This window comes from Microtus ochrogaster, chromosome 16, assembly GCF_000317375.1.
Source record: "Microtus ochrogaster isolate Prairie Vole_2 chromosome 16, MicOch1.0, whole genome shotgun sequence".
Classification (NCBI taxonomy): domain Eukaryota; kingdom Metazoa; phylum Chordata; class Mammalia; order Rodentia; family Cricetidae; genus Microtus; species Microtus ochrogaster.
This window is the reverse complement of record NC_022018.1, coordinates 35751195-35776674: the sequence shown is the minus strand read 5'-3', so window position 1 is coordinate 35776674 and position 25480 is coordinate 35751195. Positions and strand designations below refer to the sequence as shown.

Here is a 25480-nt window from a genome sequence, read left to right as displayed (position 1 = left end):
AAAAAAAAAAAAAAATTCTTTTCATTGCTACTTTGAAACTGTAATTTTGTTGATGTTGTGAATCATAATGTAAATATCTGATATGCAGGATATCTGATATATGACCCCAAAGGGTTCATGACCCATAGACTGAGAACTGCTGCTCTAAGACAGGAAGTCTGTTGACTGGGTTTCCTTTCCTGACTTTCAGCACTTCCCTAAAAGGAAGAGTATATTGTCTGACTCACCCTTGTGTGTGATTTAAATGCAATACACCCCACAGGCTGATGTGTTGGAACTACTGTAGTAGGAGACTGCTTTCTCATTTCCCGACTGCTCAGACCCAAATATCCACACAGAAACTTTGTTAATTACAACACTGCCCAGCCAGTGACTCACGCATACTTCTAGCTAGCTCTTACATCTTGAATTAACCCATTTCTATTAATCTATGTATCTGCACAAGGCTGTGGCTTACTGGTAAGGATCTGGCGTCTCCTTCAGTAGCTACATGGCATCTCTCTGAGTCTGCCTACTCTTTCTGTATATCTCTGTTCGGATTTCCCACCTGGCTTTACTCTATAAAGCCATTGGCTGAAACAGCTTTATTCATTAATCAATAAAAACAACACATTTACAGAAGAACATCCCACATCAGAGTCCACAGTTGGTGATGCTGTTTTTTGAAGGTTGTTGTATTGCTAGTAGGTGGAGCCTCACTGGAGGAAGTATGTCGAGGGAAGGCCAAGGCAGGAAGATGAGGGGTTCAAGGTCATCATCTCTGGTTGCATATCTGAGTTCAAGGACACCCTGGGCTATATATGCAAACCAGGGAAGGAAGACAGGGAAGTAGGGAGGGAGAAAAAATATTCCTCAATATCTATGGGAAAGATCTGCTAATTTTTGAAAACGAACAAACATGTATCTTTGCATTTTAAACTTAAGGGTAATCTAACTTGAAACATGTTGAGGAGTCCAACCATCATCAAAAGCTGGAAAAGTAATGTAAACCCTTCAAAGTATTGAGGATGAAAATCAGATCAAGGCATTTGTAGAAAGCAGTAAATTTTTTAAAAAAAGATTTAAGACATTTAAACATGAATAAAACCACAAGATTTCATCATCACTTCTCCAAGACTCAATGTGGGGCAGCTGTTACTGAAATTCATTAGCTCTTTACTGGGAGAGTGGGAGGGAGAGAGAGGGGGAAGGAGAGGGAGAGAAGAGGGAGAGGGAGGAAGAGAGGGAGGGGGAGGATGAGAGGGAGGGGAGAGGGAAGAAGGGGGCATCAGCTGCACTCACGCTCACTCTGTTTTCTCAATGGAAAACAGTAGTACTTTAGATCCCTCATAGAAACTAGCACTTTCAGAAAGCTCCGTTCTGTCTTTGATGATGACTGCACTGTTTCCTCTGTGTGTAAAAGGTTGTGTCTCACCAGACACCCAAACACACCTGTTCCCTTGGACTCCATCCTTACCTGAGAAGGCCCAGAGAAGAGGACTTAGGAGCCTACTGTGCAAGCTTTGATCCTATCTTTTATCTAGGCTAAAGGAACAACTGGCAAGCATGCACACAAAATAGAGTGAGACGCTGGGGTAGTAGACCACTCTTGTAATCCCAGCAGAGGGGAGGCTGAGGCAGAAGGATTGCTAGTTCAAGGGCAGCCTCAGAGTACACAGCAAAATTTTTGTCTAAAAAAAAAAAATTAAAAGTTAAGTGTGTATATGTGTGTGTTTATCACACATTGCTTCCTCTCAGCCCAGTGACCAGTCTACAACCACAGTAGGGTGTATTTACTCAGGAGGGTGCCCACAGTAGGGAGTATTTACTCAGGAGAGTGCCCACAGTAGGGCATGTTTACTCAGGAGAATGCCCACAGTAGGGCGTATTTACTCAGGAAGTACCCACAGTAGGGTATATTTACTCAGGAAGTACCCAGAGTAGGGCGCATTTACTCAGGAGAGTGCCCACAGTAGGGCGTCTTTACTCAAGAGGGTGCCCACAGTAGGGTATACTTATTCAGGAGAGTGCCCACAGTAGGGCGTATTTACTCAGGAGAGTGCCCACAGTAGGGTGTATTTACTCAGGAGGGTGCCCACAGTAGGGCATGTTTACTCAGGAGAGTGCCCACAGTAAGGCATGTTTACTCAGGAGAGTGCCCACAGTAGGGAGTATTTACTCAGGAAGTACCCACAGTAGGGCATACTTACTCAGGAGAATGCCCACAGTAGGGCATATTTACTCAGGAAGTACCCACAGTAGGGCATACTTACTCAGGAGAATGCCCACAGTAGGGCATATTTACTCAGGAAGTACCCAGAGTAGGGTGTATTTACTCAGGAGAGTGCCCACAGTAGGGCGTCTTTACTCAAGAGGGTGCCCACAGTAGGGTATAATTACTCAGGAGAGTGCCCACAGTAGGGCGTATTTACTCAGGAGAGTGCCCACAGAGGAATTTGCTCTATCCTTTCTGTTTGGCCAGGAACCGTGGAGCGCTTTTACATGAGAGGAATAACTCAGAGAATACAGTAGTATTATTCTGGAGCATAGCCCTCAGGGCAGTAGCAATAGCACTGCCTGGAAACCAGTTAGAAAGGCACCTTCTCTGCTACCCCAGACCTACTGAGTCAGGCACTTTATGAACAGGATCCAGTTACACGCGTTTGTGCCCCTCTTTACCCCAGCACAATCCACTCTGAGATGGTGCTTGACAGGAAAAGCTTTCAATGAGCTAAAGAATCAACCACTCAGCCTAGCCAGGCATAATGTGTATACTTAGAATCCCAGCATTTGGAAGGTAGAGGCAGGAGGATTATGACAACTGTGAATCCAGGCTAGGTTATGCACTATTCTTCATTTCAGCCAAGCTACAGAGCGAGACCTTATCTCAAACCCAAGTTACAAAAAAACAAAACAAAAAGGACACAGCCTAAAAGTGATTATTGTAAAAGATTGTCTGAACTGACAAAGATTCCTTACTGCCCAAGCTTCAGTGGGGTTCCTGAATCTTCTAGATCCATACCTAGTGTTAGTAAGAGCCACACCCCACCCCTCCTGATCACCCTTAGTGTCTGATCAGCCCCCTGCTCCATCACCTAGGGTCGTCTTTGGACTAAAGAAGCTAATACATATGGGCGCTTGAAACAATGCATGCACTCTCTAGTAGTCTACAGTCCCCAACTTAACATGTGCAGTTGAGCACAGGATGAATTCACCAACTCTTGAAGAGCTATTTCCAACTGACATCCCCAACCCTCCCCCTGCTTGCTCTGTACCCAGTCTCTCTCCCACCCAACATTCACATGGTACCCAAGTCACCTTCATCATTTTTTCCTGTATGAAGAGGCAATATGGTGGCCCTGAACCCAATCATTCATTCCCTGGGCTTCCAGCTCCTAAGCTGAGTTTTATAAACTTACAGCAGAGACAAACTTGAAAGTCAAGGAAGTTTCCAGAAAGGAGATTGGAAAGGAGATAAGTAGGGTTTTTTTTTTTCCTTTTCATTGTAAAAACTTGTCTTCGTGAAAAGCATCCAACATATGCCAAACCTCCAAAGATTAAACTTCACCTCTTAGAGGAAGCACAGATAAAAAACATGCGGGCATGCATCATGATACTGTTTTATTAAATCCTCCACATTTACAAGGAACACTGGTCACTGGCAGGGTATTTCTTTTCCCAGTGCTGCGGCATGCCGGAGGCTGCAGGGTCATTCTTGAAGTCCAACAGCTCTGTGCCCACAATTACAGCATTGTGTGAACCCCACTGTACAATGATGAAGTCGAGGGCAGCTGTTTTGTTGATCAGATTCCCAAACCCAAGCTAAGCTGGCATGACTCAGATCCAGCCGAAGCTCAATTTCCACAGCCTTGACAAGATTTCGGAGTCACTTAGAGGCAATCAAACATTCCCCCCCCAAAGTATGTATTCTTATCCCACCCTCCCAGGGTGTGCTGAGCTTTCCAAACGTGGCTCATAAATGACCTCTGCTTCTCTCACACTCTACCTACCAGAAAGCTGCTGTTTGGGGATTTCTCGTGACCTTCACAGCTTCCAACTAAAAACAAACTGTGTCAGGACCTAAAAATATTGCCTTCCTCCTAATTGGAGAGAGGCAAGCACACTGTTCTTAACAGATAGCAAATATCAACAGTCCGAAATGATTGCCCCCTCCTCCAGCATCGTACCAGCAGTGTGCCAAGGAGGGGCAGGCGAGAGGGCAGGCCTGGAAGGGTCTCCTTGGTGGCACCGCTTTATGCGCACCAAGACTAAACCAACGTGATTGAAAGATCCCTGGCTTAAAGACAAACAGTCCTATCCTGCCTTGCACTCCCAACAACCAGCAAAGAAAAACAGAAGGGGAACTCAAACTGCGATTCCCTTCTGTCTTCTGTTTCACAGAACAAAAAGAGTCTGTTCCACACCCTTCAGCTACTTTTCACTTTCAAAGAGATTCTTATTCCTGGTGCCTTGGAATGTCAGCAAGACGTGTTTTGAAATCTGCAATAAGCCCATTCTTCTCCCCAGCCTGGGGATAAGCAAATGTTATTAAAGATGGATAATCGATGTGCATAATTTTGCAACCTAGCAAACTTTCCATTGATAGCTCCTCTCATCCTGAACATAAGTGTCTTTTATTGAGTACTTACAATGGACGGAGGACAATGACAAATTTCACACTAATGATTCTGATAGTCTTATGTGGTAGCCTGCTTCCCAAGACACAGGGAGACAATGAGGAATACCATGGAATGCAATGGCTGAGGTCACAGCTCTACGGAGGTCACTCATGGTTCTGTAGGACTAAATCTCAGTTCCTAGCATCCTCCCAAGAAGCACTACCACTAGGAGAAATTGCCATCTGCCTATAGCGCACTTCCATAACAATGTGACCACAAACCAAGTGTCTTAAACAACAGAGACTTAGCATCTGATTCTGGAAGTTGGAAGGCTGAGCGCAAGATATGAGCACGATCGGCTCCTCTGGTGCCTCCCCCTTAGCTTTACTGACTGTCTCGCCCTGTGTCCTCACACCGCCTCTCTGTGTGTCACTGTCTTAAGATTCCATATAAGGACACCAACTATCAACTATACTAGATTCCATATGGGCCACCCTATATAAGGACACCAACTATACTAGACTCCATAGGGGCCACTCTCATCAGCACCTCCTTAAAGACCATCTCCAAACGTGGCCACATTCTAAGACACTAGGGGACTTCACTTGTAACATTGCCCAATAAAAACCCTCACTCCAAAATCCAAGAGCCGAAGTAGACATCCCTGTTCTTATCCCAGAAGGTAGAGTGGGTCGAACCCAAAGCCAAGGCTTCAGAGAATGCTGTGGGCCTCATCAAAACCTGGAGCCAGCTATCTAGAGGCTCCACCAAAATGACTGCCAACAGGACCACCCAGGTGCTGGCCCTGTTTGGATACAAACACCCTTGTGAAATGACAGTTCATTCTAGGTTTGCATATGTTGAAAAGGTCCACTGTTCTTTGGCCTTTGCTTCAAACACACCAGCTTGAGAACAGTAACAAAAAGCACTTTTTAAAAGACGTGTGTATTCATATGTGTGTGCATCACTGGTAGCCATGCAGGATCTTCCTCTGTCACTCCCTCCTTATCTTGCCAGACAGGGTCTCCCACTGACCCTGGAACTCACCAGTTTGGCTAAGTTGGTTGGCCAGTGGTCCCTGCGGATGGATCCACCTGTCTCAGCCCTCAGCACTGAGACGAGCCCCGCTCACAGGTGGAGTTCTTACATGGGTTCTGGATGATGAAACCCAGCTCTCCATGCTGATGCGGCAAGCCACTTACCTACTGAGCCATCTTCCCACACTGGCAATCAGCATTTACTGAAACGTGCTGTGTGTCAGGGGCTCAACAATTGTCAGTTGTCATTCAAAGCGATTCAGATCATTTAGTCATCGCAAAGAGTGTCAGCAACTTCCAAGAAAACTAAACTACCAATCCCTTAAAACATTCCACTTTGTGGAAGCACTCTGAGTTAAACTGGGGATCCTCATGGCCAGCACTGTCCAGGAGGCATTCAAAGCAATACTACAAGGGGTAAAAGTCCTTGCCAATGATTGTTCTTTGAGTGAAACTCTCCGGATCCCCGGAGTTTGTATTCTCACATACCAAGCCTACATCAGCAGTTCTGAGTAAGATGAGACTTAGCCCTCTTAATTCCCAGAGAAACAATCCACACATACTTGTTGATAGTTCAACTTGCACAGGAAGACTTCTGGCTGGCCCTGTCCTGAAAATACCATGCAGCCTTGTATTAGTTACGACTCAGAATGAACATTCTAAAAAGGCCGGCGCTATTTGGGGAGGGGGGGAGGCAAATGATTGTGGTGTCTCCTTAGACATGGCAAGGGTACATCTACCCTATAATCCTTGGCTCAGTAAACGGGGAAGAAGGAAGAGACTTCAAGACCATGCAGGATCTGGAACACTCTATCTTCACACATGCTCTCACCCACCTCCTCTTGAAAAAAAAAAATTCACTGCAACTGTTAGCCAGCACAAAAAAAAAAACCAATAATAATGATGGTGTAGCTAGCACGTATGGTACCAAGCACATGGCCAGAACTTGCCCGAGCCCTCTTTCTGTCCAAGTCCTTTCATCTCCACAACTCTGAGGATACTCTTAAGTAGGTAGGAGTCAAAGAAATTAATTACATGACAAAAGGATTAAGAAATTTATCAAAAGTTCACACACCAGAAAGTCAGTGGCAATACTGGGGCTGAATTCTGGAGCTCTAAGCTGAGAATGAGGCTCATTTGATGCAATACCTGCCTCGCATTCTCAGAGCCCTAAGTTAGTCCCTGGGACTGCAGGTGTGACGCTACACGCCAGTGATCCCAACACTGAGGAGGTAGAGGGAAGGGACTGGACGTTCACTGTTCTCCTCAGGTAAAAAGCAAGTGTGAGGCCAGCCTGGGCTATGGGAAACCTAGTCATAAAGAACAACAGCTCAGGAAACTGGCTCCTGGGCCCGCCAATGGCTCATTTAACCCAACCTTCACACCCAGTTCCAACATCTCATTCTCTAGATGAAGAAACGAGCCCAATAAGTGTTCCAGGTCACAGAGCGTTGAGCCTCAGAGATGGGACAGGAATTCAGGTGTCCTGTGTGAAATCTGTTCCCTGTGGCTATTAGGCATACCTGGGAGAAGCCATTGAAAAAGAAGAAAGGTATTGTTTGCCTCCCATTTTCAGTCCAGGGGATAGTGAGCCTTGGTGATTCAGGCACAAGGTGATTCATGGCAGGGGCGGGGCATGTGGTAGAGGAGGCTTGCCCACCTCATAAGGTCCAAGATACAGACAGGAAGTGGCAGAGGTTCCAACATCCCCTTCAAGAGCATAGCCCCAGCAACTCAGCTTTATCCAATTAGGCCTCACACCGTAACGCATGAATGTTTGGGAGACATTTTGGATCCAAATATAGCTTCCTGACTCGGGTCCAGCAAGCCTTTCCGTGGCTCTCCACAGCCGTGGATAAAGGTGGAAATATAACCGAGTGAGGATTCAGAGGGACCTATGTAAGAATAGGGTTTTAGCAAAGAACTATGGGTGCCTGAAGCGGGCAAGGGATGCTGAAGAGTCCTGGAAGAGAACGTGGAGCATTTGTGGATGATGTTGTAAGCTTGAATGTATCAAGACCTACATAGAGAAAAACATCCTTACCCTAGGAGGTATGTGTGCATTTCGCATAGAGGCCATATATATTTATATAACGTCTATACGGCTAATTAAAATATAAATATTATGTATGTATTAACACAAAATATACATATATTGCACAAATGTGTATGTTTATATGTATTATATATTCTTATGAAATCTGAAATTTTCCACATGACTCAGGTGGAGGTTGTCATCAACTTCTCTTTGTCTGGTTGGATAACAAAAGTAAAGTAGATTTAATCCAGTAAAGCATGTTCTTGGTTATATGAGAAAATAACACCTATCCATAGGACTATAAGGGGCATGAAGTATAACATGCTAGCAGTCCCTGAACTGTAAAACTCCATATGAGTTAGCTGAACTACAAACTGTAACTAACTACCCAGACCACCAGGAGAGAACGATTATCAATTGTCCATTAGAATCAAAGGAATGTTTACAAAAGAAAAATTTAATTTAAAATTAAAAGAAAATTCCTCCCAAAACAAAACTGAAAAGGACTGAAGTTTGAGCTAGAGACGACCTCATCAGGTAAATATGCTTACCGCCAAGCCTGATGATCTGAGTTCAGTTCCCGGGACCCATGTGCTAGACAGTGAGAACCAAGTCCAGCAAATTGTCCTCCGACCTCCTCCAAATCCATGCAGGAACACACACACACACACATCATACAACAGAAATTCTTGTTTCCTTCCAAAACAAAATTGAAAAGATTAAGTAAGATTCACTGGGACTGAGGCCTCACCTTAAACCACAATGAAGGAGAAGAGGCCTTTCTGTTGGTTTTTTTTTTTTTTTTGGTTTTTCGAGACAGGGTTTCTCTGTGGTTTTGGAGCCTGTCCTGGAACTAGCTCTGTAGACCAGGCTGGTCTCGAACTCACAGAGATCCGCCTGCCTCTGCCTCCCGAGTGCTGGGATTAAAGGCATGCGAGGCCTTTCTGTTGTAAAAGATCCTCAGGTGCTTACAACAGGCAGATGAGCTGAGCCCTGCTTCTACTCACCATACTGCTAAGTAGCAGATAAGGGGAATATGAGTATTTAGTTCAGTGCTACAGTAATTAAAGGCATTACAAAAACATATCAGACATATTTATCTGATCCAAACCCCTCAAGTGGTCCCCAGAGGGACGTGGAGACATGGCCACACTCTCTACAGACGGAAATCTCCTGACAGCTAGATCTGCTTTTCCTACCTGGCTAATGGGAACTATGACATCACTGACACGTTTTCAACATGGCGTCCCTATGTGCTGGCTGACAAACCCAGAGAGCCCTTTGTTAACACTGCCTTGTTCCTGTGCCTCCTCTGCTTCATGGACTAGAAGAAGGCTACAGGAAAGACTTAGCACATTATAGACCCAAGGTTTTACACAGGGCTTAAAACAAACAGGGATCTTCCTGTCTCGGTCCCTCAAAACAGCACTGGGGTTGCAGGCTTAGAAGACCACGCCTGGTTCTTTATATAGGGGCTGAGGATCTGAACTTAGGTTCTCAATCCTCATGCATGCATACAAGTACTCTTACCTATCTAGGGTATTTTCTAGCCCAGGGTTTGGTTTTTTAAATGCTGTGATGTCTGAAGATGCCTTTAAATATTTTAACCTTCATCTAAAATATGGATCTCTAGGTTGCACTTAATAAAATCATAATGCGATTTGAGATTTTAATAATGAGCAAATAGGGAGGTGCCATGGGGTGGCTCAGCTGATAAAGAGCTTGCCATACAAGTATAACGACTGCGTTTGGATCTCCAGCAACTGCGCCTGGCATCACAGGAGACATCCGATATTAACCTCCAGCCTCGACAGACACACACAGAGGCACACACACATAAACATGTACATATACACACACCACATATACACATGCCTAAACACACACACATACAGACACAAAAAAAACAACTGGCCCAAATGGAGCTTATAAGGCCAGTCAGACAAACTAAACTAAAACCTCGTGTTCAAGGATTGAATGGAACATACAACAGGGGTGCCACGCCCTTCCTTCTTCTAGGCCCCGTGTAAAACCACACCTAAATGAAGCCCATCAGACAAAGCCGTGTGAATTTTCACTGATTTCATTTTATTATAAAATTAATAAATGCTCACTTTAAATAAAATAATAGGAATCTATTTTCAACAGAAGATGAAAAAAACTAAATGAAGGGATGATCTCACCATCTACCTTCCTTCTTACAAGATCAGTGAACACGCCTTAATACATTTTCTATATTTAATTCAAATATAAAAAGGTAGTTTCTCTTCATGGGTATTGGTTTCTCCTTTGGCTTCGTATAGTCATGGTATAATGTCTCCCCTGTGATGTGGTTTTCCACTCCGCTACGAAGATGGGCATCTTTCTCAGGGTGGTGATTAATTCTGTCAACTTGATTGGATTAGTAAATACCTAGGGCTTTCATCAAGCGCTCCTCTGGGTATGCCTGTAAGGGTGTTTCCAAGGAAGACTGGCCGAAAGGGAAAGACCCGTCCTGAATCCGTGGCATCATGCCACAGACTGGGATCCAGACTGAATGAAAAGAGAAAGTGGGGAAGTCATTTGAGCACTGGGTTCCCCCTTTCTCTGTTTCCTGACCCACCATGATGGGAGCGAGCAGTCTTTGGCCTTCACAGCCAGAGCTGGTTCCACAGTCATGTCCTCGGCTCCAGGCTGGACTGAATGGCCTGAACTGTGAGCCTGAGTACCCATCCCTTCCTCAAGTCGTTCTTCTACAGCAATGAGCAAAGCAACTAAGACACCAAATCTGCTGCTCTCGAGTTCACTTTCACTTTTTTTTTCTCTTCCACTTGTTTACTTCTTTTGGTTTTTCTTTTTTTTTAATTTATTTATTTATTAAAGATTTCTGTCTCTTCCCCGCCACCGCCTCCCATTTCCCTCCTCCTCCCCCAATTAAGTCCCCCCCCCCTCAGCCCGAAAAGCAATCAGGGTTCCCTGTCCTGTGGGAAGTCCAAGGAACCCCCACCTCCATCCAGGTCTAGCAAGTTGAGCATCCAAACTGCCTAGGCTCCCACAAAGCCAGTATGTGCAGTAGGATCAGAAACCCATTGCCATTGTTCTTGAGTTCTCAGTAGTCCTCATTGTCCGCTATGTTCAGAGAGTCCAGTTTTATCCCTGGCTTTTCCAGACCCAGGCCAGCTGGCCTTGGTGAGATCCCAGTAGAACATCCCCATTGTCTCAGTGTGTGGGTGCACCCCTCGCGGTCCTGAGTTCCTTTCTCGTTCTCTTTCTCCTTCTGCTCCCTTTCACTTTTTAAAGGTCCTGGGTACTCCACTGTACGGGGCGGAGGAGGACCAAGTGAGCAATCCTCACTCCTTATGGTTTTACAGATAGCCTGTCATTTCCAGTTCTTCCCCCAGGAAGGTATGGTAGTCAGCTTCCGGTTGCTGTAACAAAATACTTGGGATAGGTCATCTTAAAGGAGTAAAGAGGTTCGTGGCTCAGAGTTTCAGAGATTTCCATGGCTACCTGGCAGCATAGCTGTGGTCCTGTAGCAGGGCAAATCATTGTGGTGGAAAATGAAGGAAGGAGGAGTCTGTTCACCTAATGAAAGCTGGGAAGCAAAATGAGAAAAAAGGAAGGGCCAGAATCTAGATTTGCCCTTCAAGGCTATACTCCCCAACAGTTGACTAGTTCCCAGTCCTGCAGAATGTTCCAGCACCTCCCAACAGTGCCAATGGCTGACAACCAATCCAACTCATGACCTTTGGAGGATGTTTAAGATCCAAACCATAACAAGGAAGATGCATTCCACTTCCCATCCGCTTAAAAATTCCCAAAAAGTCCCCAGGTAAAGGATGGGTAAACTAACAAAAGTTAAAGGGAGGCACTGAGCATGCTCAGTCCAGCCCCTGAGGGCTTCCACTTTGAGAACTAGACTATCTACACAAAGGCATTCTCCACTGGTGCTCTCTGCGTATTATCTTACCACAAGGATCTTGCTGCTAGAAGGACAGGAAGTTGGTTTCATTCAAGAGTAAAAATGTACAGTGGGCCCTGGGGTTGCAGAGAAGCAAAGGGATCTTATGTTCAAGGCCAGCCTGGGGAATCTGGAGAGACACTGTCCTCAAATAAATAGCAAAGAAAGGGGCAGGGCTGGATATAGAACTCAATTAAGAATTACAGCCCAGCATGCATGCGGCCCTAAACTCAATCCTCAATACTCCAGCAAGAAGGAGGAGGAGGAGGAGGAGGAGGAGGAGGAGGAAGAAGAAGAACAAGAACAAGAAGAAGAACAAGAAGCATTAAAGAGTTGGTAAACCTATTGTGATTCCATCATTATTAAAGCAGTATTTTAGCTCTGCTGCTAGTTGCTTGAGTCTTATTTTCAAATTGGTCCTGTATCTAGGAAGAAGTAAAGCATACTGTGTCAGTCGTCCGGGATGTTATGCACATGACATCATTCACTCAACCATCCTACAGTTTCTCAGTTGCTTACAGCTTTTGTTGTTACAAACAACACCATACAGAACACTTCTCTACACCTAATTTACTCACTGGGGAAGCCTTGGCTGTAAGAAAAAACCCTGGCTCCACTGAATGATGTAGTTACTCAAGATTCTAAGTCCTGCTAGTTCGGTTTAGTTGCAACTCCCTCTAGTTGAATGTAAGACTGTTTCCTCCCCACCCCTGGGGGCTGGCATCTGATGTAGCAATCTGCTCAGTTGTTTTCAATCAACTGGTGGTGAGAAACCTGGGTGCACTACTTTCAATTTCCTGGGTAGTGGTTGAGCACATGCGCATGGCTGATTGGCCTCCAGCCAGGGAGTTTTGCGGTCACTAGACTAACATCTTCAAGCATTCACAGCAGACGGGGAACATGGCCCAGATGTGCTGAACACAGCCCCTGGATCAGCAGAAAGCAGGAGACAGTAGAGCAATGGCACACATGGAAAAGTGGCCTTGTGAAACAGAAACCGCCTTGTCCCCCAGGATAACCTCAACTAAATCATACAGCCCACATCTCTGTACAGTGACTGTATAGGGAAGCGTGTCAGCAGGTAAAGATGCCTGCTGCCAAACCTAAGGACTGAGTCCAATTCCCAGGACCCACGTAGAATAGGAATCTATACACATAAACACACATGCACAGATAAGCAAATGTGAGTACACAAAATATATACAAAACTGGGAAGTGTAGCTACTCTCATGGAATGGAGCTAATGCATGTCAGGCGGTGCACGCAGCATCCACAGCATTAAATGTGCTGTGCAGCACATGCCAGATATCACAGCGAGCCTCTCGTTTGCTCCTTTGAGCCGTTTTCTGACACTGAACGCAGGAAGGATGCTCAGAGGCTCTGATTCGAGGCCACCAGTTTCTTGGAATGACCCTTGTGAGAAATCATGGACAGGAGGCAGAGATCTCCCCCAAATCACAACAGCCTACCAAATAATAAACTCCTACAGTGAAAAGGCAATTGGCCCATCAGCTTTTCCAAATGATATTTGGGTTCATAATTGTGTTTTTAAGACACACATTCACAACTCAATTTCTAATTGCCTCTTTATTTTTAAATTCTTAGGTATTTATAATTACATTGGAAATGTAAAAGTTAATTTTAAAAATTAGTCCAATCAGCATCAATAATATAACAGGACAGTGTCATCTCATTAAAAATCTCTCTCTCTTTCTCTCTCCCTCTCTCTTTCTGCAAGTGTTTAGCTGTTTCCTGTCACTAATTAGACAGTCAGTATAACTATCACCAGAGTGTTCCCAGTGGGTAAAATGAAGGTTAAATAAGATAAAGAAAAAGAAAAACTCCCAATTGGCCCCTTTGCTCCATAACCTTTGTTGTCTCCTAAACAAACAAGCAAACAAAAATGACTATGAACAATCTTTTTCTTGGTGAACTCAAGATAAAACTTAACCATTCTGAAGTAAGTTTTTCCAAAGCCATACCATCAGTAATAACAACAACAACAACAACAACAATAATAATAATTGCTATTGAGGATCTTAGCTTGAGTGAGACCTTTAGGGACAAAGAAAAAAAAAGCACAGCTAGAGTTGCTGTCTTATGCAATACCCAGGGGCAAAACCAATTATCTCAGAATATGTTGTGAAATTTCCAAAAGTCTCAAAACAAAATTAATTTTAATTTGGTTTAATTTGAAAATAAAGCACATTGCCATTTAGTTTTCATAAAACAGAGCTCTCATGGGGCTAGCTGGAATACAGCACAACTGTCACATCTCCAAAAAACGGAGGACCTAAAGGCTTGGTGGCCGTTGAGGAACGGAGGAGGGCAGCTGTCAAAAGGGGATACTGTCACTATGTATATTCCCCAGGGGCTGCGCTATTCTGAGCTCTCACTACATCATCGCCTTCTCCAAAATATTTGTGTATAATTAAAAAGGAAATCAGCATGGACCAGGAGTCCAAGCAACTGCATGCCCCTACGAATCATCCCTTCCTTGGTTGCAAAGGCACAATGATCAACTATAGGTTCATTTTATTTTCAATAGTAAGCAAGCTTTTCTTTAGTGTACATTAGTTTTTCAACCTTCTCGGCTCTCTATGGAGTCACAGGAGAAAGGGAATTCTTTGAAGTTTTGTTTGTTTTGTTGGGACAGGGTCTTGGTAGAACAGGCTAGCCTAGAACTCCTACCTCAGCCTACCAAATGCTGGGATTACAGGCCTGGACCACCATACTCAGTGCGGATTTCCGTTTCTACAATCAGACTCCATCACTGACCCTTCTCCCTTCACTCACACCATCCCACTGCTCTGGCGGAGGCCCAGACTCTCCTCGTCTACTAAACCCAGTGAGCACCGGGACTTCTTAGTGTTGCTTGCTCTCCCACATGACTCTGCTCCTCTGGACACAGGAATCATGTTTTCCTGCCCCTCTTCTCTTGCCTTTCTGGTTACTGCTATTTCCTCTACATTGAGGATGCTGCCTCCCAAGGCCCAGGCCAGGCCAGGCTTTTCTTCTGCCACACTATAAGGGCAAGGTGACCCAGGTGGTCGTGGCGCATGCCTTGAATCCCAGCACTCGGGAGGCAGAGACGTCTAGACTGGTCTACAGAGTTAGGTCCAGGACTGACAGGGCTACACAAAGAAACCCTGTCTCAAAAATAGACAGACAGACAGACAGGCAGACAAATAGATGATAGACGATAGATAGATGATAGATAGATAGATAGATAGATAGATAGATAGATAGATAGATAGATAGATAGATAGACAGATAGATGATAGACAAATAAATAAATAGAACAATAAATAGACAAATAAATGAATGATAAGCAAATAAATAAATAAACAAACAAACAAAGGCAAGGTGAGCAATTGTTTCTATGTCACCAAAACCCAGTTGTTACTTTCAAATTATCTTCTCAACCCAGAGGTCTCTCCTAAATTATATATATATAATATACACACATATAAATATATATACACGCACACCTTACTGTCCTACTGAAACCCTCACTTAGAAAAACCACAGTCATCAATTTCATTCCATCTACAGCAGCTCACCACTTTCCCCCTGCTTATTCAGTCCTCCTAAGTAGCTCACCAGACAACCACTGCACTCTCTCTTCTCCCCACCTAAGCAGACTCAGTCTCTGCACACTGTATATTAGGCCTCTCTGCCCACTTTAAATCCATCCACTTCCCTCCCTATCCTCCCTCCCTCCCACCAAGCCACTCTTATATCATAAGGGTAACCTACGATAACTCCAGCAGCCACCCAACTGACTGCTGCCCCTGGCTTTGTTCATTTCTCCTCCTCAGTCCTGATCTCAACTCAGAGTCACCTCCTGCTAGAAGCTCTCTCTCACCCAGTCCCAAGATAACAAGTATGCTGCCATTGCTGGGGTAGCGCCCTCCGTGTCCACAGGAACATTCTTCTCACACTCTTCTGTAGTGATCTCTTTACTTAAGCAAAACCCTTCCAGAAGGTGGAGGCCATGTTTCTTCTGGGTAGCTGTCACAGGTTTTTATTCTGAGCAGACACTGGCGAAATCTACTCATTCTTCATGAAACAGCAATACCACCCAGAGGAACAGTTCTCCTCATATCTAGATTGGAAACTTAATGAGTTTGCTAGGATGGTTTGCAGACGTATGGACCAGGGGTTGCTCAATGAAGCATGCCTGATTCTCAAGCCACTGCATCCCCAAAAGCTTACCCTGAGTCAGGGAACAAAAATTCACAAAAGTTACAGCCCTAGCTCCCTTCCCAACTTGCAGGCAGCTCCACCAGAAAGACTACTCTGACTAGCAATTGTTTGTGACTTTTGTGACCTTCGGAAAGAGCACTGGAAATTTTGTAACTTTCATGAACTTTTGGGGTCTTATATGTTTTTGTAAGTTTCCTATTTTTTGAATTCTCTCTTCCCTCCAAGCCTGGATGCTTCCATTCCAAAGAAACAGCCACCTAACAACATCCGCAGTACCTACCATCTCCATTAGGATCTCAATACTGTTCATGCACAAATGAAGAAAAGGATGAATGAAGGTTGCAGTCAGAAGCCAGAGGTGGGAAGCATGTCAGGGGGAGTTTTCAAAGAAGGGGGACAGAGTCAAGACCTGGGGACTCAGGGCCTTATAATCTGGAAGGATAATGTCAAACTAATGAAGCCTGGTTGAGATACTCAAAAAACCTTTGTCAGGTGACACTTGTTCATTATCAAAGACATTGTGTCCAGATCCAATCCTCACTCTCCACTTGAATGGGAAGCATTATAATAATCCTCCTAATCCAACCAAGGAGCTTCACTGACAGTAGGAAACATTTTTACAACTTTAAGGAAGGAAAATTGAAGAGAAGTTACTACAGGTACTGGAGTTAAAAGTGCTACCAAAGCCAACTCTCAGGGAGGTTAAAATTTCTCACACTATACTTAACAAATTCACACTATATTTACCAAACCAATGGAGGGCCTGCAGCCTTGCCACCTATAAAGTCTTGTTTACAAAATTAACCAGAATGGATGGGAAGAGGCTTGACTGTTAAAAGCACTTGCTGCTCTTACAGAAGACTCAGGTTCCATTCCTAGCACCAACATGGGAGGCAGCTCCCAGCTGTCTGTAACAATAGTTCCAGAGTATCTGATGCCCTCATCTGGTCTCTGCAGGTACTACACACACACACACACAGTGGACAGACATATACACAGGCAAAAATTCATACACATAAAATACAAACAAAGTAAAACATTTCGCTTTTCCAAATCTGTTGCTACCAAGGCCCTTATATGCCTAAATTTTGCTGTAAGAAAATTCCAACAAGTATTTCAGTGAGAAGCCAGTAAATGAGAAAATATAAAATAACTGCATGCAAGCCGGGCGATGGTGGCGCACGCCTTTAATCCCAGCACTCTGGAGGCAGAGGCAGGCAGATCTCTGGGAGTTCGAGGCCAGCCTGGTCTACAAGAGCTAGTTCCGGGACAGGCACCAAAGCTACAGAGAAACCCTGTCTCAAAAAACCAAAAAAAATTAAAAAAAAAATAACTACATGCATATATAATATGTATCATGAGTATACTTAGTAATTAATAGTATGTTTAATAGCAATGGTATATTTCATAGTAAGTAAACTATATGCAGTAAATTATGTATGTTTCAACATAATAGACTACACTAAATAAAACACAGAGGTGGTTAAATACATGAGGTTGTCTAACTTTCCTGGAGAAGCATGAGTCCTCATTCACTATACCAAATGGTATTTCTAGACTTCTACATCCATAAATGTGGGGGGACCTCTGATAGTAAATCTAGGATTTAAATCTCAAACTCTCATAAAATAATCAATCATAGGTTAAAAGGGTTTTAAAAGATGCCACAATCTAATAGAATCTTCCATCAGAAATGATGAATTACTCACGCTGGGGGAAAAAAAAATACCTGAAACTGAGTCAAAATAAACTTGACTGCTTATAAACCGTGCACACAAAAGAAAGTTTGAATTTGTTTGACTGAAGAAGAGGGAGAGCAGAAATCAGACAGCTTTTTAAAATCTGAGAACTGTCTGTAGAGTTGGGCCACACGGGCAGATATTTCAGAATACAGAGTTTAAAGACTGGAGGATGGAGAGATATAAATGTTTGGGAAGGAGAATAAATAAATAGTAGAGCTGTAGAAAGGATGTGGGAACAATCCATCTTCTCAAGACAGTTGTAAAGCTCAGATGAGAGCCGAACATTGACAGAACAAGGAAAACAGTAAAAACTCTAGATAAAGCTGGAACACACTCCAGGTACAACAGGAGGAGCTCCACTGAGCAGCCATTTCCTCCCAACTGAAGCGCTTCCTGCTAGAGGGAGGATGGGGGCTCATCCGACTCAGAAATCAGAAAGCTAGTGAGATTTGGGAAACCCCAAAAAAGTTACAGGATCCCAAGACTCCATCCCATGGCTACGAACGCCATGAACCATTGCTGGAGAAAGACGACTTCCTGTCAGAACTGCCTGGGATATAGGGAACGAGGAAGGAAGCTCCAGGCATGCAGCTTTTGTGAGCTGTCACCCACACAGGTGACCTTTTCAATGATGCAGCTCCCTGTGAGTCACCCATGCTCCTGTTGGCAATCCCAACAAACCCACTGGTTCCCCGTGCTGTACATGGGTGCAGTCATTTCTTTGCCCCATCATCTTAGCCCTATCCGAGGTGAACATGCTGTGACCAGGTCAAATAAACAGAGGCAGTTGAGTAGGTACCGGTGCCTTGCTGCCAAACCTGGTGACAGGAGTTCAGTCCTAAGAGCACACATAGAGGAAAAAAGGAAATCACCCTCTGAATTCAACCTGCACAACATAGCGTACACATGCACACGCATGCTCGCGCACGCACACGCACACACAGGTGCACACAAATAAACAAGTATGAAAATAATGCGAACCACATTCAAGAAAGCAAATCACCGTTAGCACAGACATTGCTTCCCAGGTACAGTACTGGAGCTTAGGTTCTCAAAACAAATCTGCAGCTTTGTCTTGAAGGGAAACCAAAGGCACCACACCATCTGCTGGAAACGGTAATTGCAATGTGTCGTGTAGCCCTGGGGCAACTTCACGGTCGTCTGCAGGAGCTACTGAAAGCCTGGCTATGAAGGCTCATGTACCTGCTTTTGTCTCTGATTCAGAATAAACAATGGCAATGGGCGCAGAATCTGGGCCCGACCTGGATGGTCATCTGCTACTCACCCCTTCCTTCCAACCTGTATCTATAGAATGGACACACTGAACACACACCCTTCCATGTTCAGTAGAAATAAGGTCTTAGCACATTAAGATACATAAAATAAGTGATAGTCCTATCAGCGGCCTCTAGGACTCTGTTGATGAAGAAGTTGTTATTTTATTTCAAAATGAGCTGTTTTAACCTGAGTCTTTTTTATTTTTATTACGGGTGTGTGTGTACATGTACTGACATGGTGCATGTGGAGAGGTCAGAGGGTTGTCAGGTTTGCTGTCAGGCACCTTTTCCTGCTGAGCCATCCCACCCACCAGCCCCTTAAAGGTTTTGCTTTAAACAGGCCCCTTACACGACTCCGGGGAGAGGATGACAGGAACTATTCATTTCCTTTTTATTCTACTTCATAATTACAGTTATGATTATAAGCAGAACTTGACCTCTTAAAAAGCTACTCCACACAGAGAAGAAACTCCATGTTCCTTAACAGTCTAACTGACCCATCAAGAATGACTAGCTACTCCCATAACCCAGGAGGACGCAGTAACAAGGACCTTCCTCGGGTGGAAGCTCAGCGGTGAAAACTAGGCCAATATTAGTCATTTTCTACCAACAATCTGGTCTTTGATCTTCAGGAAGTTTCATCTGTTCCTGTTTTTTGGGCAGCAAACAAAAGGCCTCTGATCTACCTGGTGATGGCTGTGATAACAAAGAGGACTATTTTTAAACCCCACCAAGAAAAGGAGCGAGACACACCAAGAGCCCGGGGTATCCTGCTGTCTCCTAGAATCTGGCAGGCTTGTTGGAGACAGTCCCCAAGGAGCCAGCTCTGTCTAACGCCTTTTCTTTTCTCATTTCTGCTCCTTTCCCCAAATCTCAAGCTGTGGCCTCCTCATCCCTAAGGGCTTCCCTTATCTGTTTACCTCTATGCCAGTTCCACCAAGTCCTGCTGGCAGAACCGAGCATCACCTGAGCGACACCCTGCAGCTATCTAAACAACGCTTGGATGTTCTGAAGTGACATGAAGGCTAGTCTCACCAAGTGCCATGGTGCCTATCTATAATCCGGGCACTTGAGAGTCTGAGGCAGGAGGATGGTGTGTATGAGGACATCCCTGGATACATCTTGAGTTCAAAGGTTACATGGCGGGACACTATTTCAGCAAGTGGTACCCACGCCTCCAGAACTCTTCTAAGCCATCATGAAACTTCCTGTCTCCTATGGTGGTTCTTCTCTTTCTCTTTCACTTTGGAACTGGATCCTCCCACACTCTAATCAGAAGGGGCTACCTGCTGCTACTTGTCAGTTCCCAGGAATGCAAATTCTATAAGGAGGGTTGGTGCGGTTGGGCAGGGGGACACTTGTATACAGGGAAGCAGGACGCGCAGAAGTCCTTACAATTTTGATTGGGATGTGACCTGCCCCCTGCCCCAGGTCACCACTTCCTTCTGGGCAGAAGTTAGACCTGTTAGAGCTACTAAGTAAAATGCAGACCCATCGACACAATCCTTTTCAAATGGCTACTGACTTAGGAACACACCAGTCCAGAGGATCATGGGAAATAGACACGTTAAAATCAAGAGCTGCTATTGGGTTCTGGACAGATGGCTCAGCAGTTAAGGACACATGCTGCTCGGGGAAGGAGCATGTCCCTTCCCAACACCAATACTAGGCAGCTCTCAATTCCCTCTTACTCCAGTTCCAGGAGACCGGATACCTTCTTCTGGCCTCCACAGACACCTGCACACACACAGGGCACATATATTACACTCCAGCACATACACATAAAATAAATAAATCTTTTTTTTAAGAGTTGCTACTACCTTAAACATGATGGTCCTTCCAAGCACACCTGATGTGTTACAGTGAGGACACTGTTTCCCTAGCCCCATAACAGCCACTAACTAGCTCTGTGACAGATATAAGCACAGTCTCTGTCAACCTCTAGTATGAATGGCATCGGACAGCCGTTAATGGAGATGCTATGCACAGAGATACTTATTGCAGCACACCCAGGTGCAGTAATGCTCCCTGTGTAAACTGTACTGGTTATCAAAGATGATAAAGACTGAGTGCATGCCTCCCTCATCTTAACCTTCGGGGCCAAAACACTCTGAACAGGAAAATCTGTACCTCAGATGACTGATCTATAATGTTCCTATTGGACTAAAACCTTCCTATAAATTGGTTTAATATTTTGGCTGTGATAAAGTGACTTATACTGGGAGAGTTGGTTTGTGGCCATTCTCACAGAAAATGATGAGCTGATTCACTACACATAATGTTGTCATTGGTGAGACAATCAATATACTATCAGATGTATACTGTCTGCACACTCTATGAGACAATCAGTATACTATCAGATGTATACTATATGCACACTCTATGAGACAATCGGTATACAATCAGATGTAACTGTATGCACACTCTCTGAGACAACTGGTATACAACCAGATATAGGCACACTCTATGAGACAATCAGTATACTATCAGATATATTGTATAAAAACTCTATGAGACAATTGGTATACAATCAGGTATACTGTAGACACACTCTGTGGAGAAGCACGGTCATCTCACCAAAGATCTTCTCATCAGTCATGAACAGACCATAAGTATTTAGCATGCAGGAATTCCCAGCAGAAAGATAAATAAAACAGGAATTTTCATACAAGACGTGAGGGAGAGGAAAGTCCCCAACCTTTATCTCCTTTTGATGACTGCTACAATTTACATATGCTAATTTTACCGTGACATCCAGTCTGGGACATTAAACATCTCCATCAATAGATCATGTGATGGTTTATTTTGACTGCCAGCTTGGTTGAACTAATAATAATGTAGGGCATTAATGAGGCACACTTTGGGGTGTGTCTATGGGAACTTATCCAGAAGGGATTAACTGAAGAGTGAAGATTCACCCTGAATGTGGGCCACAGCCTCCCATGGGTCCCAGTCTACAAAAAAAAGGGGAAATGAAAAATGCATGCTGAATGCTGGCTTGCCTCTCTCTACTTCCTGACCCACCAGGATGTGAGGAGTCTCAGCGTTACAGTCCCATCTACCTCCACCACGCAGACGCACACACACATACAGACACACACAGAGACATACACACAGACACATGTACACAGACATATACACATACATACACACAGAGACACATGTACACAAACACATACACAGAAACAAACACAGACCCCCTACAAACACATACAGACCCCCACATACACACAGACACACACACACACACACACACACACACAAACCCCCATACACACACAGACACACATACACAGATCCCCCACAGACACACACACACAGAGACACACAGATCCCATACACACACAGACACAGAGACACACACACAGACCCACACACACACAGACACAGAGACACACACATAGACACACACACAGTGACACACAGACCCACACACACAGTGACTGTATCCTTTTAAATTATGAGCCAAATTTTTTTAAAAAATCCCTTCCTTCATTGTCTCCTTAAGCTGGTTCTGTAGGGCATTTTTGTCACAGCATCAGGAACGTCACTAGTTCAGACTGTCTTCCCCTGTTTGGCTGGTAACATCATCCAGAAAGTATAAACTCACATGGGCTCTTGACAGCAACTCCGAGACAGCTTTATCTCCTCCAACTTAGTCAAAGACCCCTTCCTCCAACTACCCTCACTTACCCTGCCCTTACCACACACCGGTTTCATAATTCTCCAATGTCACTCCCTTTCTTTTCCAGCCCACAGTTTGCCAGGTCCTCCCGGTCGCTCCCCTTCCTCCTAAGAGTACCCCCCTCCCAAGTACACTCTCAAAACTCTCCAGCGGTTCATCCAGTAAATACCCCAGCTCAGGCTGCCTCATCCTGTTTTCTGACCCTTCCAGCGACAGCAGCTGCAATGTTCTGTTAACTAAGCTCAAGACCCGTCAACACTGCCCTTGGTGTCACTGGAACTGCTGGACTTTGAAATAGAATTTCTGACCTCTAAATCTGACCCCAACTCTTCCTTCTGCCACTTAAATACCAATTACTGGGGGCTCTTTTCTCTCTAATTCAAACAGATCATTTATCCATGCGTAAGTGAATTTGATTAAAACTTTCATTTAGTAACTGGCTTCTCTTAAGGAAACTTCCAAACTGCTTTAAATTGGAGGAGGTATACAAAGGCTTAATTAGAACTTAGAAATTGAGAACAAAAAGACAACAAGCTGACCAGAAAGCAGTTGGCTGTAGCCCAAACTGACTTTAATGAGACACGTAATTAAAATAGAAATGCCATTGAATGATTGCCTTAACCAACCCCTGCCAGATGGTGCTGAGGTTGGGTTAAAAGAGAGCCTGCCTTCGTCTGTCTCCTTCACAGTGGCTTAAGGAGCCTACCCATCTGAGGGTACTTCCAGGCGTGGTGGTTCTGAGAGACTGGGGATAGGTTATGAAAGACAATCCAACCAAGACAGAGGCCAGTCTGGCCATTGCTATGGGGACACCTGCCTCCCAAGCACCATAAGACAGAGTCCCAAGTCACTGCTGGGTAAGCATAGCCCCACAGAGGGACTGGACCGTCACAGGTACACGAGAACAACCACATCATGACCCATGCTGCCTGCTGAGTGTGAGGCCCTTCCTCTCTTCTCCTTCTACATTTCTTCTTTCTCCTTCAAGTACCAGCTCCCTTCTGCCGCCTTCTCCCTGCCCCCATTTCATACTATTTTTCTCCTGCTGCCCTTTTCTCTCATGAGTCTCCTTTCATCATCTCTGTGCACACACGAGTGTACACGTGGACATGCATACATGCTTGTGTGCATACAGAGGCCAGAGGTCAATATTTGGTGTCTTCCTCAATGATGTTCTACCTTATGTTTTGAGATCATGGCTAACACTGAACTTGGAGTTCATCGAATCCACTAGTCTGGCTGGTCACCAAACTCCAGGGATCAAAACCATCTCTGCTTTACTCAGTGCTGGGATTACAGAAACACACTGCTGCACCCAGCTTTACCCATGAAAGCTGGGGACCTGAACTCAGGTGTTCAACTTGAACGGCTGGCGCTTTCCCATCGGAGCCATCTCCACTGCCCGTTTCCTTCTTTTGTATACTCTAGAGTGAAAGAAAGAACAGTACTCATAGATCTCTTGAATTAGGTCAGGATCCCACAGAACCCAGCTCTGGATTCAGTACATGCCGTGCCCATTACAAAATGGCGGGAGCTTGGGCACCACCTTCTAGAGGACGAACACTGTGGGCCACTAATAGGAGACATCCTCAGTGTCCACACATGAGGTCCAGCCCACTCAATGTCCAGAGCTCCTGTCTGCAAGGAGATGCAAAGACAAAAGAACTGCTTAAAATGGAGACAGTGTGTGGTGGTTTGAGGACAATGGCCCTCATAGGCTCATATAGTTGAATAATTGTGCCCAGTTGGTACAACTGTTTGAGAAGGATTAGGAGGCGTGGCCCTGTTGAAGAAGTTGTGTTATGGGGGCTGGACTTTGAGATTCTGAAAGTCAAAATGCCTCTCAGTTAGTTAAGTGTTTTCGCTCTCTCTCTCTCTCTCTCTCTCCCTCCCTCCCTCCCTCCCTCCCTCCCTCTCCCTCTCCCTCTCCCTCTTCCTCTCCCTCTCCCTCTCCTTCTCGCTCTTCCTCCATCTCTCTGCCTACTTGTGGGTTGGGATATAAATCTCTGCTAATGCTCCAGCACCATGCCCGCCTGCTAGCTGCAGGTTCACCCACCCCCTGAAACTGTAAGTCCCCAATAAACTCTTGTATCGGCCATGGTGTCTTATCACAGCAATGGAAGAGTGACCAGAGCACGGCGTTACCAACAGCAAGCACTGAGGAAAACTGTGTACGGTTATGCTCTCATGCTTCAGATGGCTGGAGACGACCTCACATCTGCAGTGCATTTAAGGAGCACAGGCCAACACACACAATTCTTCAAGGGCAGTTCGGAATCGCATGTGTAGCACAGATATCACAAGATGACCTAGGCTAGACAGGCGGAAGTGCCTAGGGTTAAGTCCTCATTCACTGTGCTCATATACACAGATGGCCATGGCTCAAAACAAATGGCTCAGACTCCTTACCTGTAAAAGAGAAGTGTAAGCTGAACGTGATGGCACACACCTTTACTGCCAGCAGAAGCAGAGGCAAGCAAATCTCTCCAAGTTTGATGCTAGCCTGGTTTAGACAGCATGTTACAGGACATGCAGGGCTACAGAGAGACCTTGTCTCAAAAAAAAAAAAAAAAACAATAACAAGAAGTATTAACAATGGCAATGATTAACTAGAAGTATAAAGACCCCAGAGCTGTGGAAGTAGTAACATATAAAGTGCCTGACAACTATCTTGGTCTTTTGTGCTAGTGGAACAAATCACCTTGAGTTGGGTAAATTACAAACAACAGAAACAGCTCCAGAGGTTGCACAGTCCAAGGTCAAGCCACCAGCAGGCTTTGTGTCTTCTAGAAGGTGCCTCCTATATGTCCTCACTTGGCAGGAGTTCCTCCACTTCTTTATATAGGACATGAATTTCCTCCAAGAGGGCAGCATTTTCTCCCTCTCCTCTCCTCTCCTCTCCTCTCCTCTCCTCTCCTCTCTCTCTCTCTCTCTCTCTCTCTCTCTCTCTCTCT

At 44.8% G+C, this 25480-nt stretch overlaps 1 protein-coding gene across 1 annotated transcript in view; it reads right to left on the bottom strand.

Annotated features, from left to right (window-relative positions):
• The window catches only part of Mboat1 (membrane bound O-acyltransferase domain containing 1), a 100180-nt gene that overhangs the window by 46205 nt on the left and 28495 nt on the right, over positions 1 to 25480 (bottom strand). The gene's annotated exons all lie outside the window — the stretch shown is intronic.